Source organism: Chlorocebus sabaeus, chromosome 8 (genome assembly GCF_047675955.1).
Source record: "Chlorocebus sabaeus isolate Y175 chromosome 8, mChlSab1.0.hap1, whole genome shotgun sequence".
NCBI classification, from domain to species: Eukaryota; Metazoa; Chordata; class Mammalia; order Primates; family Cercopithecidae; genus Chlorocebus; species Chlorocebus sabaeus.
Window position 1 is genome coordinate 114313228 of NC_132911.1, and position 18612 is coordinate 114331839.

General features: G+C 36.1%; 1 pseudogene; it reads left to right on the top strand.

Moving 5' to 3' along the window:
- The first annotated feature begins 16625 nt into the window (after positions 1 to 16625).
- On the top strand, positions 16626 to 17922 carry LOC140712238 (cytochrome b-like; annotated as a pseudogene).
- Positions 17923 to 18612: the final 690 nt, after the last annotated feature.

Consider the following 18612-nt stretch of genomic DNA (forward strand, 5'->3'; position numbering starts at 1 on the left):
TATTATGGGCACGATAATAATAAGTTAAACATTTATTAGGCAATTATTTTAATTCGATTCTGCACAACCAGACTCAGCGACAAGTTGTGAGTGCAAGCAGTTTATTTGGGAGTTGATATCAGAAAATACAGGAATGGAAAAATGATACAGGGAAAAGAATGAAGCAAAAGAAAAAAATATCCAACAAATTACTACTGTGGACAACTGAAGCTTAATCCCACATAATGTCCAGTCTAGCTAAGATAAGAAAGCAGGATATTTTTACATTAACTCCTGTCATCTGTAGGGTTTATTAATTCTCTGGAATTCTAGTAAATTGCTAATTTATCAGAAGTTAGGGAAAGCCTTTAGTCAAAAAGATTCTAGTACTGGCCTCTTTGAAGTGTTAAGATTTGAGTAGATAGAGGTGAGGTGTTGAAAATGTTGTCTCAAATAATATTATTATACATTGTACAGCAGTTTTAAATTACTTATTTGCATATGTGTCTACCCCAGTAAATTGAAATTCCCAGAGGAAACAAAGTATGTTTTTTTATTTATCTCTGTATCCTCTATATTCTAACTCAACAAATGCCTACTGAACGAACTGAAATATAAGAAAGTGAAAGCAATAGGCCCTCGTGATCCCTATTAATTTCTTAGCATCATAAAACAGCACATCAGCCATATGTGTGTGTATGTTTATGTGTGTGTGTGCATGTGTGTGTCTGTGTGAGGGAGAGAGAGAAAGAGAATGCATGTTTTCAGAATCAGCATATAAAATAAGATCTGTAATAGAAGACACAATTATTTTTAGTTTCTTTTTTAAAATAGGAGGGAAAGAAGACTGATGGTAAATTTGTAAGTCTAGTCTTACTTAACTTGTGCTAAAACTAGGGATTGTGTGCTCCAATTTTCAGTGCTGCATGGGACAGACAGTGAGTCATCAGGTATGGACTGAACTGTCTGGCTACAAGTTCAATAAACATCTTAGTTCAATTACTTAAATTGATAATAAACACTGTGTGCGGTAAGCAGCATAAAATCACTAGCTGAGTGGCACCTATGACACAGAAGACATTTTCCTGAAGCTTTCAATAATGAAAAAGAATAAGTTTAAGAAAGAGGGAAGAAAATAGCAAAGAAAGGAAACTGATGAAAATAAAGTGTGCTAATTTTCCTTTTAAAACTAGATGCTTAACTTTCGGATAATTTTCAATCCAGCCCAAATAAAGTTTGAACTTCAAAAATCACAAAATATACCGATTCCAAATTACTTTTGCTTTATTTATATAATTACTATGGAAAACACAGGTATAGAATACAGTTAATAACTTAAGGAGTTTTGTTAGAGTATGTTGCGTGAAAAAGGAGGCATACTTTCTAATTACTTCTGAAATCAATGTTGTTCTCTTTTCCTCTCTGATATGCATTAATATTCCCTCAAATTGCTTTCTCTCCAACACTAGAGACTAAGAAATACAAGAGAGGTAGAAAGAAGCATACATTAAATAGCTTTAGGCTAAAGAAAATTAAAATCTTAATGCAACATTAAATATCAACAGAATTTTGTGATTTTGCCATATGAATGAACTGAATTACACAAATGTAAGCAAAGTGATGACAGGCATCTAAGAAACTTAAGAATTTATTCAGATGTAAAAAATATTTATGGAAAAGAAAAAAGGAGAATTCTTAATTATATTATTTTAAATGATTGCATAATTGGTTTACTTTTATGTCCAGTGATATTTTAATTTGATTTGGTTCAAGGATCAAAGATTTTGTATAGCCACAGAAGCAACTCTTTTGAAAAAGAAAACAGTAATAGTTTACAATTTTTAGTAAAAAAAGGTAGCATGTAGCTGTATGAATTATTTGTATTAACTCACAAATCTTTTAGTTTTGGAAAAGACTCCCGGAAAGAATTTTTATTTATCTTTGGAAGTTTTACGATCTGATAAATATCATGCCTTTCCTCACAACTGTATCCCTCTCCAAATCAGTGGCGTTAGCAAGTAAAGACTGAAATGTATGCCTTATTATTGATAAAGTATGAATAAGGATATAACTTAGGTGTATTAGTAAAAGTACTTGCTAAAACCTCAGTCTTAAGGTTTTAGACAGATTTACATACCCAGTCCATTTCACAATTGCACAACCATGGGCCTTGGCAGTCTGAGAGCTTCCTACATGGAAGAGTAAAAAATTGTGTCCTCCTTCCAAGCTGGCCCCAAAGTCAGCCCTATATCTAAGCTGAACAAGATTAATACCTTCACTCAATTTGTCAATCAAGACATTGTGAGGTGAGAGGTCATAAGTGTTATATTCACTCCATGGTTCAAAAAGACAGGGGTGCTATTTAGCATTGTGGGAAGGGCAGTTTCAGCAATTGTTCAAGACTGTTTTGAGCATGGCTGAGGAGTTAGCTTTTTGACCCCTGCTGAATAAATGACAATTGACATTGTAAATGTCTTCCATGTTAAGAGACTGTATCTTACAGGCTTAGCTGATAAAACAAATCATACTACATGTATTGGACTCCAAATAATTTTACCAACTGCTTTGGAAAAATGTAACAATTTAATTTATTTAGATTTTTTCTGTTTTTTTTTCTTCTCCTTTCTGCTTTCTTAGATTATGAAAAATCATAAATGTAAATCCCAAAGCAGTATGCCTTACATCTACCTCGTTGTCTAAAACTATGAACTCCCCATCACAAATTCTGGAGTACCAAAATACATCATAGCTGCTACTAGTTAGGTGCTCCTAAATTAAGTACTTCCTTCCAGAAACCTGTTAAGCTACTGTTATTTCAATGAGTATAAAAGCTTTATCATTTTATTTGGAATAAATATTATCTTTGAATATCCATACTAATTTTATAATTGTATAATGGTTTTTGCATGTTTCATTGTCAGTGTTATTTTTAAATTACGAGAAATTTCCCTCTCTCTCTTTGTGTGTGTGTCTGTGTGTGTGTGTGTTTATGTATCTCTATATGTATATGAAACAGGAAAGTTGTATATATTCATATATCTATATACACACACACACACACACACACACACACATATATATGGTAAAAGTTTTCCTTTTATTCCATTGTATACACTTTGCCCTTTGAGTCAATACAGTCTTCTTAAAAGTTACCTTAAAACAAAAACCTGGTATTCAAGTCTGGGCCTTGTAGTTCACGCCTGCAATCCTAGCACATTGGGAGGTGGAGGTGGGAAGATGACTCGAGCCTAGGACTTTGAGACCAGCCTAGACAACATGGCAAAACTCCTTCTCTAAAAAAAATAAAAAAATTAGCCAGGCATGGTGGCAAGTGCCTGTAGTCCCAGGTACTTGGAAGACTGAAGGGTGGGAGAATCACTTGAGCTCAGGAAGTCAAGGTGTGCCGTGTGTGGTGATAACACCACTGAACTCAGGCCTAGGTGACTGGAGCGAGACTGTCTCAAAAACAAAACAAAAACCCCAAAACTAATAATTGAATACTGTGATCATCTGCATTTGAGTGAAATTAACAGATAACATTTTTAACAAAATACTTGCTATACTTTATTTCATTCTTTATAGTATGCATAAAGACATCTTTGCTACATTTGATTCTGGAATGTGTGACCGAGTAGGATGGCCAAATAAATAGGTTTTTATATTAAGTCTTTTATCCTTCAGTTATTGTAGATTTAACCTGTAACTTCAGGACATACTGACCACTGGATGATTTTGCTAGGTTTATTTAGCAATAGAAAACACCTGCAATTACTGGATGGTTTCATATTCTTTTCTGTCCCCGATCCTTACAATTTTCATTCTTTTGCCTGTAATATCTTTCCAGTGATCCTTCCTTGGTTATCTCTAATATCATCCCCACATCTCAGCTTAAACTTCTTTTGGAAAACCTTCAGTGAAAAATCCCACTGTGCTCCTAACTCCTCAAGCAATGCACACACACAAATACACTCACTCACACATGTCAGAATGATAGATTCTTCCTTGTACCCCAGTAACATTTACATAATGATAGCATTTATTACAGTTCATTAAAATTTCATTTTTGTCTTCTGTCCATAGACTTCAAATTTCTTGAGGACAATGACTATTCAATTTGTCTTTAGGTCCCCATTGCACCTCATAGGGACCCAGTAATATAAATGCTTGTTTAAATGCATTGATAAATTAGTAACTAGATCTAACCACTCTCCATATATTTCTTTTGATTAGTTATAATTTTATTGATATTAGTTGCATTCCAAAGATATTTCAAACAATTTCAAAGAATGTTTTCGCTTTGGATATTATTTTAAACTTATTTGAAAAAAATATTTCATATAAAACATCTACAGCACCTGTGTTAATACAAATATCTTCCCAACATTATTTACATTCAAAGTTATTACTTCCTTGGAGCCACAGGAATAGAATTGTGTCTCGTGTGATGCTGTCTTGAAGACTCAGGGTAATTCTGAACCATGAATTCATACTTTGAGTGTTATATGAAATCATCTGCTAAAAATGGGCAATAGATTCTTTATCATTATTTTGAAAATTACATAAAATTCAGAGTCTGAAGTTACATAGAGAAAATTGTATGTGCTTTAAAGGAATTGAGAATCAGTGGGCTCTATGAAAAGAGAATGTAATTAGGAGTTCAAAGCCTTATTAGTTTTATGTTTTCCACTATAAAATTTCATATTATTAGAGGCCAAGGAAAGTGGATCAAAATATCAAAAATATTTTGCCAATATACACCACTGTGGAAACCAGTGCAAGAATCCGGCCACAAAATCAAGATCCTACACAGAGCCTTGGACCTCTGAAAGCACCCAGAAATGAGGCCAATTGACTATACTCAACTCCCACCACATTTAAAGGAATGCCACCCCTCTTGGATGAGAAAGAATCAATGCAAGAACTCTGGCAATTCAAAAAGCCAATGTCTCCTTACCTCCAGAAGAGTCTACTAGCTTCCCAGCAATTGTTCTTAACTAAATTGAAATGATTGAAAGACAGACATAGAATTCAGAACTTGGATGGCAAAGAAGCTCAAGATTGAAAAGCAAGTTGAAACCCAATCCAAGAAATCCAGTAAAACTACCCAAAAGCTGAAAAACAACATAGCCATTTTAAGAAAGATCCAAAGTGAAGTTTTGAAACTGAAAATTTCAGTATAAGAATTTCAGAATACAATCAGAAGTACTAACAGCAGACTAGAACAAGCTGAGGAAAAAATCTTCAGAGCTTGAAGACTTGTTCTTCCAATCAAATTGGTAAGATAAAATTAAAGATTAAAAATAAAGAATGAGCAAAACCTCTGAGAAACATGGGATTACATAAAAAGACCAGATCTATGACACACTGGCATTCCTGAGAGAGAGAAAGAGAGAGGAAGGAACTTACAACATTTATGCCAATGTGTCATCTTCCATAAAAAGTTCCCTACATATATTCATAGAATATGTGTCACATTCCATTAAAATTACTCCCTACATAGCAAAAGAAACCATCAATGGCGTAAACAGATAACCTACAAAATGGGAGATTTCCACAAACTGTTTATCCAACAAAGATCTAATATCTAGAATGTATAAGGAGCTTAAACAAATCAACAAGCTAAAAACAAATAACACAGCTGGGCACAGTGGCTCATGCCTGTAATTCCAGCACTTTGGGATGCCAAGGTGGGTGCACTGTTTGAGGTTAGGAGTTTGAGACTAGCTTGGGCAACATAATGAGACTCCCGTTTCTACGAAAAATAAAAAATAAAAATTAGCCAGCCATGGTGGAATGTACCTGTAATCCCAGCTACTGGGGAGGCTGAAGTGGTAAGATCATTTGAGCCCAGGAGGTAGAGGCTGCAGTGAGCTATTATTGCACCACTGTACTCCAGCCTGAGCAAGAGCAAGACCCTGTATAAAAAAAGGAAGGAAGGAAGGAAGGAAGGAAGGAAGGAAGGAAGGAAGGAAGGAAGGAAGGAAGGAAGGAAGGAAGGAAAGAAGGAAGGAAGGAAGGAAGGAAGGAAGGAAAGAAGGAAGCAAGGGAGGAAAGAAAGAAAGGAAAGGAAAGGAAAAGAGAAAAGAATAAAAAACATTTTAAAAATGGGCAAAGGACATGAACAGACACTTCTTAAAAGAAGTCATACAAGTGGCCAAAAGAATATGAAATGAATATGAAAAACTGCTCATCATCACTAATCATTTCTAATTAGAAATACTAATTAGAACCACAATGGGATACCACTTCATATCAGTCAGAATGGCTGTTACTAAAAAGTCAATAAATGACAGATACTGATGAGCCTGCAAAAAGAATACTTATAGACTGTTGATAGGAATGTACATTAGCTTAGCCACTGTGGAAGGTGGTTTGGATTTCTCAAAGAACCAAAAACGGAGCTACCATTTGACCCAGGAATTCCATTACTGGATATATACCCAAAGGAAAATAAATTGTTTTACCCAAAAGACACATGCACTTGTGTGTTCACTGTAGCACTATTAACAATTGCAAAGACATGGAATCAACCTAGGTACCCATCAATGATTGACTGAATAAAGAAAATGTGGTACAAATTCACCATGGAATACTATGCAGCTGTGAACAAGAATGAACTCATGTCCTTTGCAGTAATGTGGTCATAGCTAGAGGCCATTATCCTAAGTGAATTAACTCAGCAACAGAAATCCAAATACCACATGATCTCACTTATAAATGGGAGCTAAACATTGAGTACACATGACATAAAAATGGGAACAATAGACGTTAGGCACTACAAGAGGCAGAAGGGAGGCATGGAGGTGTGGGTTGAAAAACTACCTATTAGGCACTATACTCACTATGTGGGTGATGGGATCCATACTCTCAATCTTAGTATCATGTGATATACCCATGTAACAAACATGCAATTACACCCTCTGAGTCTAAAATAAAAGATGACAATTTTTAATGTATTAATATTTTTTGCTTTCATGTTACTTATTGTCTTGTGGCAAAAAATAGTTCAGAACTTTATTAATAAATAGAACTTAAAATGATTTGATAGTCATCACCATGCACAATGCTAGCAAAGGAGGAAGCACTGAAAAACAAACAACAAAAAAATTGGGGAGTAAAAGAAAAAATATATATATAGTTTTAATAATACAAACAAAATTTGGATCAGAACCCTAAATTTTAAAAATAAATTGCTAATTTTTCCACTTTAGTTTTGTAGTTGTAAGCACAATATTTCTTTATAGAGGCATTTAGTTCTGTCAGAATTGGCAGCTCTGATTCATTGAAGTCAACTCCACCTAACCTGATGTGTCTAACATATTTTTTTCAGCTAATTACAGGCTGCATGAATAGTCTAAGTCAAACAAGTCTGGTATATACACAATACCAAGAAACCAAGTTGGTTTGATTTCAAGCTCAAATATTTAGTAGCAATTCAGATGTTTCTCCTGATTTAAACATGTAAATATACAACAATAGATTAGGTATACTCACTTGATGATTGACTTCTCTAAAATGAAGCTATAGTGAACTCATCACCCTTACAACCCAGGTTCCAAACCGGCAACAGACTGAAATGAGCAAATTAAAATAAAAGCTATACATTTGAACTATTCCTACTCAGTGACTGGAACCAGATTTAACTGAATTACCTATTTCTGATTCAAATAAAAAACTGCTATGAATATTTTGTGAGCAAATGTTTGTGAGAATACACTTTTTCAAGTCAGTTGAGGATCACCCAAGAACATAGTTACTGCTGAATCATAGGGTAAGACCATGTTTAGCTTCTTAAGAAGCTACCAAATTGTCTTGTAAAGTGGTGTAGCATCTTATATTCTTACCAGCACTCAATAGATATTTCTGTTACTCAACGTCCTTCGTATCAATTGATATTTTCTCTTTTTCAATTGACATTAGCAATGCTAGTAGGTGTGTAGTAGCATCATTATTTAAATTTGCAATACCCCAATCACAAGGTGTATAGAATATATTTCTATATGTTTAATTGCTATCTGTGTATTTTCTTTCAAGTCTGTTAAATATTTTTCCCATCCTTTAACTGGGTTGCTTATTTTCTTATTGTCGAGTTTAAGAGATCTGCATATATATTGTATACAAGTCCTTTATTCAGATGTGTGTTTTCACTAATATTTTCTTCTAGTCTATGGTTTGTCTTTCATTCTCTCTACAGTGACTTTCATAAAGAAGATTTTACTTTTAATAAAGTCTAATTCATCAATTTTTTTTTTCTTTAGGAGCTATGCCTTTAAGGTTGTATCTAAAACTCATCACCAAACTCAAGGTCTCATAAATTTTCTGCTTTGTTTGTTTTATTCTAGAAATTTATAGTTTTGTATTTTATATGTAGGTCTTAGATTCATTTAAAGTGTTTTTTAATGTCACAAAGTCTCTGTCTACGTTCTATTTTTGTGTGGGAAAGCCCAGTTGTATTATTTGGCTCTGTATTCAGTTCCATCAATCTATATATCTATTCTTTTGCCAATACTATCCTGTTTTGATTGCTGTAGTTTTATACTAGTTATTAATGCAAGTCCTCAGATGTTGTTTTTATTCCGCATTGTGTTTTTCTAGGTTTTTCCCCCTTCCATATTAACTTTATAATCAGTTTTTCAGTATCTATAAATAATTTCCTGAGATTTTGATCAAGATTGTTTTGTATCCATTGATCACATTCCTTCAACAGGTGATGGAATAAACTGTGGCATATCCATAAAATGGAATATTATTAAATTATTAAAAGAAAGAATGTGTTGAGCCACAGCAAGACATAAAGGAAACTTACATGTACTTTGCTAAGTGAAAGAAGCTTGTCTATAAAAGCTACACATATGATTCTAATCTTATCACATTTTGGAAAAGGTAAACCCATAATGATGACAAGAAAGTCATTGGTTTTCAGGAGTTCGGCAGGATGGGAAGAGAGTTGAATTGGTGAAGTGTAGTGAATTTTTTAAAGCAGTAAAACTGTTATGCATGTCACCATCATTGTGGATATGTACATCTAAACGTTAGATCAAATTAAATGTTGTCAGATTTGTCTTTCCTTCTTTGTTTCTCTTCCAATGAAAAAGACCCTCATAATTGGCCTCCTGACTGCCTGTGCTTTCTGTCTCCCGGACAACTTTTTGGGTACCCTAGTTTTCATCTACCTTCAGCTCCAGGCTGAGTTCTCACTTATTTGTGTGCCTCTATCTTTTTTTTTTCACTGGTGTTGCAAGGATTCATGGAGATAGCTTCTACATATTTTGAAATGAGCAAATGCATTTAAAACATCTGTAGTTTTAGGGTCTAGTTATTATAAAACGAAAGAGTTTCTCATCACTTCTAGTTATTCCAAAGAATATCTCTAGGACTTTTAAAAATGCTTAATGTTCATTCAGTGTGATTTGTAAAAATGTTAGCTTTCCTTTTGTTCATGTTTTTCATATATGTCTTCCACCTTTTATTCCCAAATTTTCTGTGTTCTTACATTTTAGCTTCAATTCTGTTGAAGATATGGCTAGAAGATATAGAATCTATGTAAGAAAATTTTCTCTAACTTGTGTGGGTTTATAGAATGTGGTCTGGATAACATAACTGTGAATGTTTTCTATGTACTGATGATAACTAATCCAGATAATTTCTTAGACCGTCCCTGAAAAATTGCCAGGCTCACTGTGCTGGGAACTCACCATTGCAGTAGGAAACAAGTAAAAACAAATGGGCATTGATTTTCAGGGGTCATATCAGTTCTGGGTGATTGAAGAGTTTAAAATAGTTATCAAAATATTTTCTGAGTGATAATTGAAAGTAATTTAATATGAACTGTGTGATTTAGCTGTGTATGAATTACTACTTATCTATAATAATAGAATAATTGGTATTTAAAGAATTTTCATCAGAAAGTCAATCTTTCACACTTGACAACTTAGCACTTACTTTTCATTTCTTTTAAAATCTCCAAGAAGAATTTGAATATTAGCATAAGAGGTGATAGAATTTTTTTAAATTGGTAAAATAGTGTTCAGTATAGGTGTATGAGGAGGATTGTGTAGATCTAAGCTTCGTTGTATGAACGAGACGTAAGTATCAGACACACTTGGCAGTATCATGTCATTGTTCAGTCTCTTCTCATTACTTCCTTCTTCAAGTAAGTTGCCCCAGGTAGTGTCATCTTATGCATCAGTGCTTTTTACCTTCATGAGCAGAGCCAGTATCATTCCTTTTAAATTGCTTCTTTTTGCCCAACGGAATTTGCTATATTTCAACCTCAATAAAGGCAGGTTCTATATCAGTTCTCACTTTTTATTCCCATTTTCGCACAATGACAGGTACATAGCAGGCACTTGATAAACAATGATTATATTAATAAATCAACACTTATTTCATATGGACATAAATATTGCTGTTATAGATATCTGATTCGTAAAGGCTTCCAAGCATCCACATTATAAATTTGCTCCATTCTATCTGCACATTGTAAATATGTTTCGTTTTTTTCTTTTAAAAAGTATCAAAATAAAACACTTGCCTAAAGTGAATTAGAACAATTATTTAAATCATCCATTTCAGCCTTAACCATGAGTAATTTTATTTGAACAATCTCCTTTCACTGTAATCATAGTAAGATATATATAGTAGAATATATCATACTATAAAGTTGCACAGGCAACATGACTTTCAAATACTTAATGTCCAGCATTTTTTAAACCATGTCCAAAAGGCATGAAAATTACAATATATCATCCTCACTTTTCGGTCCACACAACCAAGTTAAAGCAGAGCAAGGTATGTGCACAAATAACAGACTAACGCTAGAAAGGGTATAGAGCTACAGTTCCTTTAGTCCATATTTAGCTAGCAACATGTGTTCTGCCTTAAGAAATGTCCAAAACTAAGTTGTACTATTGAGGGTACACCTAGTATTTTGGATGAAAAAAGTTATCTGTTAATAAAATGTATTAGTCACAATGTTTGCTTGTTAAACAGTAAGCCATTAAGCATAATATATTCTCAGTGTCGCAGAGTCGTTATTTTCATTAATTAAAGCATATCAATTTTACTATGTCCTTCTAATGCTTCCTGACTTTAGTTCTGCTTTGCAGGGTGCCTGCGTCTTTTCAACTTGCCTCTTGCTCTCAGCTGTGATTTGAGAAAGTTAATAAGCTAGTTTGAATGTATGTGTAGAAATTAAAAGGAATTTAAAAATCGTGAGTCCAAGGAAGATGCAAAGTGAATAAAAGAGGAGAGTCATCTTTTAATTTCTCATTGAAAAAAAAAAAAAAAAAACTAATACGGAGAAATAATTAAGCAAATATAATTCAAATGGAAATTTCTATAATGCCTTATTGCATCCAGAGGCAGACCTAATATTATGCCCTTTACTCTGAGTCTTATAATTAAAAAAGAGAGAGAGAGAGAGAAATTGCTTTTGCAGTCTTATCCCAATTGTAGCCTTGAAGTTTTTCTTGGATCAGAATTAAGAGATTACACACCTGACCTCATTTCTAGCCTAAAGCTTGAGACGAACAAAGTAGTATGAGCCATGGGAATTACTTAGACAAAAATTCTGTTAACTTATTCTTGGAACTATTCAACAGAAAAGGAAGAAAGAAGTAATCCTGTCCCAGCCAAACTCCATTCTTTGCTTTCATTGAATAAACAGTTAGATATTGAGATTTCAACACCACCGTCCACATGTCTGACTCCAACTGTAGAAATACAAAGAACATTTGTTGCCACTAAGAAAATATAGAACAATTTTCAAATTAGTCACCATGCTAAATAATAACCCGACTTCAATAAAAATGTTGTATAATACAGAACATAATTAAAAATAAAAATAAGGCAGACTACAAATCCCACTCTAAAATGAATTTGCCATAGAAAACTCAACTAGAAACAGCAAGACCCTGGCAGAGACCTACTCCTGAGGAACTTGGAGCCCCACAGAAAGGGTAAGTGGAAGTGCTGCTTTGCTTCCCCTCTCCACTTTGACGATCTTCTTACCGTCAAAAAGCTGTGGAGTCTCTCTGCTCTTGTGAACCAGGGAAACACTGGTGGTATGTGATTGGAGAAGTTCTCAGGGACAGAGATCTGGGTGGCCAGCAAGTGGAGGCATGCCTGCACTCCTCTGAGACCCAAACTGGGACGGCAGACACATCCCGATTGAGCACCTATTGCGAGACACTGTTCTGCCTGAGATTTCTCTGACCTTTAGTCACCATACCATCAGATCCCTCAGAAACATACCCTAAACCCACTCTGACTATGGCAAGCACAAAGGACTGGTTGTTCCCCAGGGTGTGAGCTACCCGTAAAGGAGGAAGTATAGTTCTGCAGCCCACCAGAGCCCCACTGGGACAAAGAAAACACAGATATGGTGGCAATCTCTGAAGAGAACAACAGTGATACCCTGGCATAGACATAGAGAGGGTGTCATCTCACACACCCCATACATTGCTATGGACACAGCAGTGCTTCTTCCTGCTAAAGGCCAGCATGTTCTCTGAGTGAAGAGAAAGCATTTTTTATGTTATTTATTTATTTATTTAATTTTTTGTGGCACCTCCACTTCCACTGAAAATGAACCTTTGCCACTTGAACTTACATGGAGGGCAGGGTCCAACTTCTCTTCCCTACACAGAGCGACAGTGTCCCAGCAATGGAGGACAGACATGTCAAAAAGTTGGCTGCCTTGGACTGGGGAAGAGGCTTTGCCCCAAGAACATTTTGGTGCTGGCCCGCAGAGAGTTATGTCTTCAGCCCATAAGCACACTGTGATTGGAAACCAAAGGATGAATTCTCTATGAACTTTGGTTGTAAGCCCTGCAACAGGGGCATGATAGGGAAGTGGATTACGTTCCTGCCAGTTCACGGTGAATAGCTATTACTCCATCAAGCCCCTTCCTGCAAGACCTAAGTTCATCCCAACACAACCTCCCCCACTCCTCTTATTCCTGCATCCCCACATTCCTGCACCCCTATCAGAGTGAGAGCCTCCATTCAACATCAGCCTACCTGAGCTGGAACTAGATTTTACTCTAAGGGCCACCTACAGTGTGGCAGTCTGAACTATACCACCAAATAAAAACTTGCTATCAGAAAGACTTAGTGCTAGTCTAAAAGACAAGCTTCCTGAGACCTCCCCACCCTCAGCCCTACAGGTGATAATATTGGCTCATACGTCCAAACCATCATTACAACAAGCAGCCTCTGAGAAAGCCATTGCACAGAAGCTATCAACAACCAAGAAACCCATACAGACCTCAACCCACTGAAAGCACCCAGAAATAAAGCCAAATAATCATATGCAACATACACCACAGTCATACCCCCAAAGGAAGCAAGAATTTTAAAAAAGTAAATGTCCTATTCAAATGATAGTAAGTTCAAAAATAAGAAGTGACAGCCTCCTCAGACGACAATGAATCAGCACAAGAACTGTGTTGGTGCTAAAAGTTAGAGTGTCTTGACACCTCCAAAGGATCTCATCATCTTTCTAGCAGTAGATCCTAACCAAACCAAAAAATTTGAAGTGACAAGGAATTAAAAAAATGAATAGCAAGGAAACTCAACAAGATCCATGACCAAGTGGAAATCCAATACAAAAAAAAAAAAAAAAAAAAAACAGAAAATGAATTCAGGAAATGAAAGATGAGATAGCTTTATTTAAAAAAGAAACAATAAATCATACTTCAGGAATTGAAAAATTCACTAAAGGCATTTCAAAATACAACTGGACACTTTAACAATAGACTAAATAAAGCAGAACTTATTTCAGGACTGTAGATTTATCTTTTACATTAACCCAGTCATAAAGAAAAAGTAATTCTAAAAAATAAACAAAATCTTTGAGAAATATGGGATTATGTAAAGCAATCAAACTTACGTTGTATTGCCATTCCTGGGAGAAAAGAAGATAAAGCAAACAAGTTGGAAAGTATGTTTGAGGTAATAATTTAGCTAAATGTTTCTAATCCTGATAGAGAGGTCAACATCCAGATACAGGAAGTACAGAGAACACCTGCAATATAGTATACAAGATGACCACATGGAACGGTTAAAGTCATCAGAATATCCAAGGTTAGTATGGACATGCAAACACTAAGGGAATTAGTCACCACCAGACTGAAACTACAACAAACACTCAAAGGAATTCTAAACATGAAAGAAGGATACTTGCTACCATAATAAAATACTTGCTACCAGAAATGAAAAAAGGATACTTGTTACCATAAAAGCACATGCAAGTACAAAGCTCACAGAGACTGTAAAGCAATTACACAAATCCACTAGCTAAATCATTATAACAAGGACAAAACCTCACATATCAATATTAGCTGTGAACATAAATCACCTAAATGACCTAAATGATCTACTTAGACAAAGTGTGGCAAATTGACAAAAAACAAGACTCAACATTTGGTTGTCTTCAAGAGATTCATATGTAATGAAATTCATAGGCTAAAAGTAAAGGTATGGCAAATGACCTATCACGTAAATAGAATACAAGAAACAGCCCATGTTGCTATTCTTGTATGAAATAAGACAGAACTTAAAGAAAAAATTGTAAAAAAAAAAAAAAAAAAAAAAAGAGACAAAGAAGGACATTATATAGTGATAAAGGATTCAATTCAACACAAAGGTTTAGTTATCCTAAATACATATGCACACAAAGTTGAATCACCTATATGTGTAAAACAAATACTACTGGCCCTCAGAAAATAGATAGACAGATATACAATAATAGTGGAGGACTTCAAAACCCCACTGACAGCGCTAAGACAGATCATTGAGACACCAAACTAACAAAGAAACTCTAAACTTAAATTGGACTCTTTATCAAATGGAGCTAATAGACATCTACAGCATACTTCACCCAACAACCACAGAATATACATTTCTTTTTCTTATCTGTACAGGGAATATTCTCTAAAATTGAGTACATGCTTGGTCATAAAACAAGTCTCAATAAATTTTTAAAAATCAAATCCATATCAAGCATATTCTCAGACCACAGTGGAATGAAACTAGAAATCAATGCCAAGAGGAACTCTCCAAACTACACACGTATATGGAAACTAAACAATTTGCTCCTGCATGACTTTTGGGTAAATAACTAAACAGAGGCAGGAATCAAATAGTTTTTAAAACAAATGAAAATAGAGATACAACATACCACATACTGTGGGATACAGTAAGAGGAAAGCTTATAGTACTAAATGCCTACATCAAAATAGTGGCAAGATTTCACAACCTAATGTTTCACTTAAAGAAATTAGAAAATCAAGAACAAGCCAAACTGAAAGCTAACAAAAGAAAATAAATAACAAAGATGAGAGCAGAACTAAATGAAATAGATCCCCCCAAACCATGCAAAGGATCAATGAAACAAAAAGTTGGTTCTTTCCTAGGATAAACAAAATAAATAGATCACAAGCCAAATTAACAAAGAATAAAAGAAAAAATATTCAAAAAGCAGATCAAAAATAATAAAGGTGACATTACAATTGATAAAAAATATCCTCAGAGGCTATTATGAACGTCTCTATTTGTGCAACTAGAAAATCTAGAGTAAATTGATAAATTACTGAAAACACACAGCTTTCCAAGACTGAAGCAGAAAAAAAGTTGAAATCCTCAACAGCCCAATTATGAATCATGAATTATGAAACTGGAACAGTAGCAAAAAATAAGTTGAATTCTTTTTTTTTTTTTTTTTTGAGACGGAGTCTCGCTCTGTCGCCCAGGCTGGAGTGCAGTGGCCGGATCTCTGCTCACTGCAAGCTCCGCCTCCCGGGTTCACGCCATTCTCCTGCCTCAGCCTCCCGAGTAGCTGGGACTACAGGCGCCCGCCACCTCGCCTGGCTAGTTTTTTGTATTTTTTTAGTAGAGACGGGGTTTCACCGGGTTAGCCAGGATGGTCTCGATCTCCTGACCTCATGATCGCGATCCGCCCGTCTCGGCCTCCCAAAGTGCTGGGATTACAGGCTTGAGCCACCGCGCCCGGCCTAATAAGTTGAATTCTAACAGGTGTTAAAAAACAAAAAACAAACAAACAAAAAAACAGACTCGGTGCCAATCTTACTAAAACTGTTCCAAAAAATTTAAAAGGAGGGATTCCTGCTTAACTCATTCTGTGAAACAAGTATTAACCCGATACCAAACTCTGGTAAGAACACAGCAAAAAAGGAAACTACAGGCCAATATCCCTGATGAGCATAGACGCAAAAATCCTCAACAAAATACAACAAATCAACTCTGGCTACATATATATAGCCAATCATGGTGGCACATTCCTTTAGTCTCAGCTACTCAGAAGGCTAAGGTGGGAGTATCAGTTGGCCCAGGAGGTCGTGACCACACTGAGTTGTGATTGTGCCACTGCACTCTAGACTGGGTGAGAGAGCAAGAACCAGTCTGGAAAAAAAAAAAAAAAAAAGATATTTTATCTTTTCATCTCATTCATGCGAATATTTCTGGAATGTAATAATGCTTCAAAATATGCAAATCAATAAATGTGATTTACCACATGAGTAGAATTCAAAACAAAAACCATGTGATCATTTCAATAGATGCAAAGAAGCATTTGATAAAATCTAACATCCCTTCATGATTAAAAAAAAAAAAAAAAAAAAAAGCTCACCAAACTAGGCATCAAAGGACCCCCATCCAACATTTCCATATGATGAAACTTCGGCTCACTCCTCGCATTCTGCCTAATTCTACAGATCATCACAGGCCTATTCTTAGCAATACATTACTCACCAGACACCTCTTCTGCCTTCTCTTCAATCGCACACATCACCCGGGACGTAAACCACGGCTGAATCATTCGCTACCTCCACGCCAACGGCGCCTCCATATTTTTCATCTGCCTCTTTCTACACGTAGGCCGAGGTCTTTACTATGGCTCATTCCTTCTCCTAAAAACCTGAAACACTGGCATTATACTTCTATTCTTGACTATAGCAACAGCCTTTATAGGCTACGTGCTTCCATGAGGCCAAATATCATTCTGAGGGGCAACAGTGATCACAAACCTATTATCAGCAATCCCATACATCGGGACCGACCTCGTCCAATGAATCTGAGGTGGGTACTCCATTGGCAACCCCACCCTTTCACGATTCTTCACCCTACACTTTATTCTACCTTTCATTATCACCGCTCTTACAATAGTCCATCTGCTATTCCTACACGAAACAGGATCAAACAACCCCTGCGGAATCTCATCAGACTCAGACAAAATCCCCTTCCACCCCTACTACACAATTAAGGATATCCTAGGCCTAGTCCTCCTCCTCTTCATCCTAACAACACTAACACTACTCTCACCCAACCTCCTAAACGACCCGGACAACTACATCCCGGCCGACCCACTAAATACCCCTCCACACATCAAACCAGAGTGATACTTCCTATTTGCATACGCAATTCTACGATCTGTTCCTAATAAACTAGGAGGCGTACTAGCACTCTTCCTTTCAATCCTCATCCTATCTATCATCCCCACACTTCATAATTCCAAACAACAAAGCATAATATTCCGCCCACTTAGCCAATTCCTATTCTGATTCCTAATTACAACCCTATTAACCCTCACCTGGATCGGAAGTCAGCCAGTAAGCCAACCCTTCATTTTTATTGGTCAACTAGCATCCACAATATACTTCACAATTCTAATCCTGATACCACTAACCTCCTTGATCGAAAATAACCTACTCAAATGAACTTGCCCTTGTAGTATAAACTAATACACTAGTCTTGTAAACTAGAGATGAGACTCATGACCCCTAGGACAACTCAGAAAGAAAGCACTTGACTTCACCACCAACACCCAAAACTGGCATTCTAGCTTAAACTACTTTCTGTCTTTTATATTGCACAAACCCTACAGTACAACTCAAGCACCTTTACATAAATATGCTATGTAATTCGTGCATTACTGCTAGCCAACATGAATAATATATAGTACTATATCTGCTTAATTGTACATAACACATACCATCATACCCGTACCCACAACCCCCAAAAAGCATACCCACCAAACGGAGTTCCACACACAATCCAACCACAAAACACCATAACCCGCCCACCCCACCTACAGCACACCAACACGGACAACAAAGCCGTCCACCGTACATAGTACATTACTCTATTTACCGTACATAGTACATACTTACTACAAACCTTCCTCCCCACCACGGATGACCCCCCTCACTTGGGATTCCCTTATTCACCATCCTCCGTGAAATCAATATCCCGCACAAGCAGTGTCACTCTCCTCGCTCCGGGCCCACAACTCGTGGGGGTAGCTAGAAATGAACTGTATCCGGCATCTGGTTCCTACCTCAGGGCCATGATGACTAAAACCGCCCACACGTTCCCCTTAAATAAGACATCTCGATGGATCACGGGTCTATCACCCTATTAACCAGTCACTGGAGCTTTCCATGCATTTGGTATCTTTTATCTCTGGTCTGCACGCAACACCATCGCAACATGCTGACTCCCACCACATCCCGTCCTGAATGCGCCTGCCTTTGATTCCTAGTCCATGCCATTATTAATCGCACCTACGTTCAATATCCCAGCCCCGCATAGCTACTAACAATGTGTTATTTA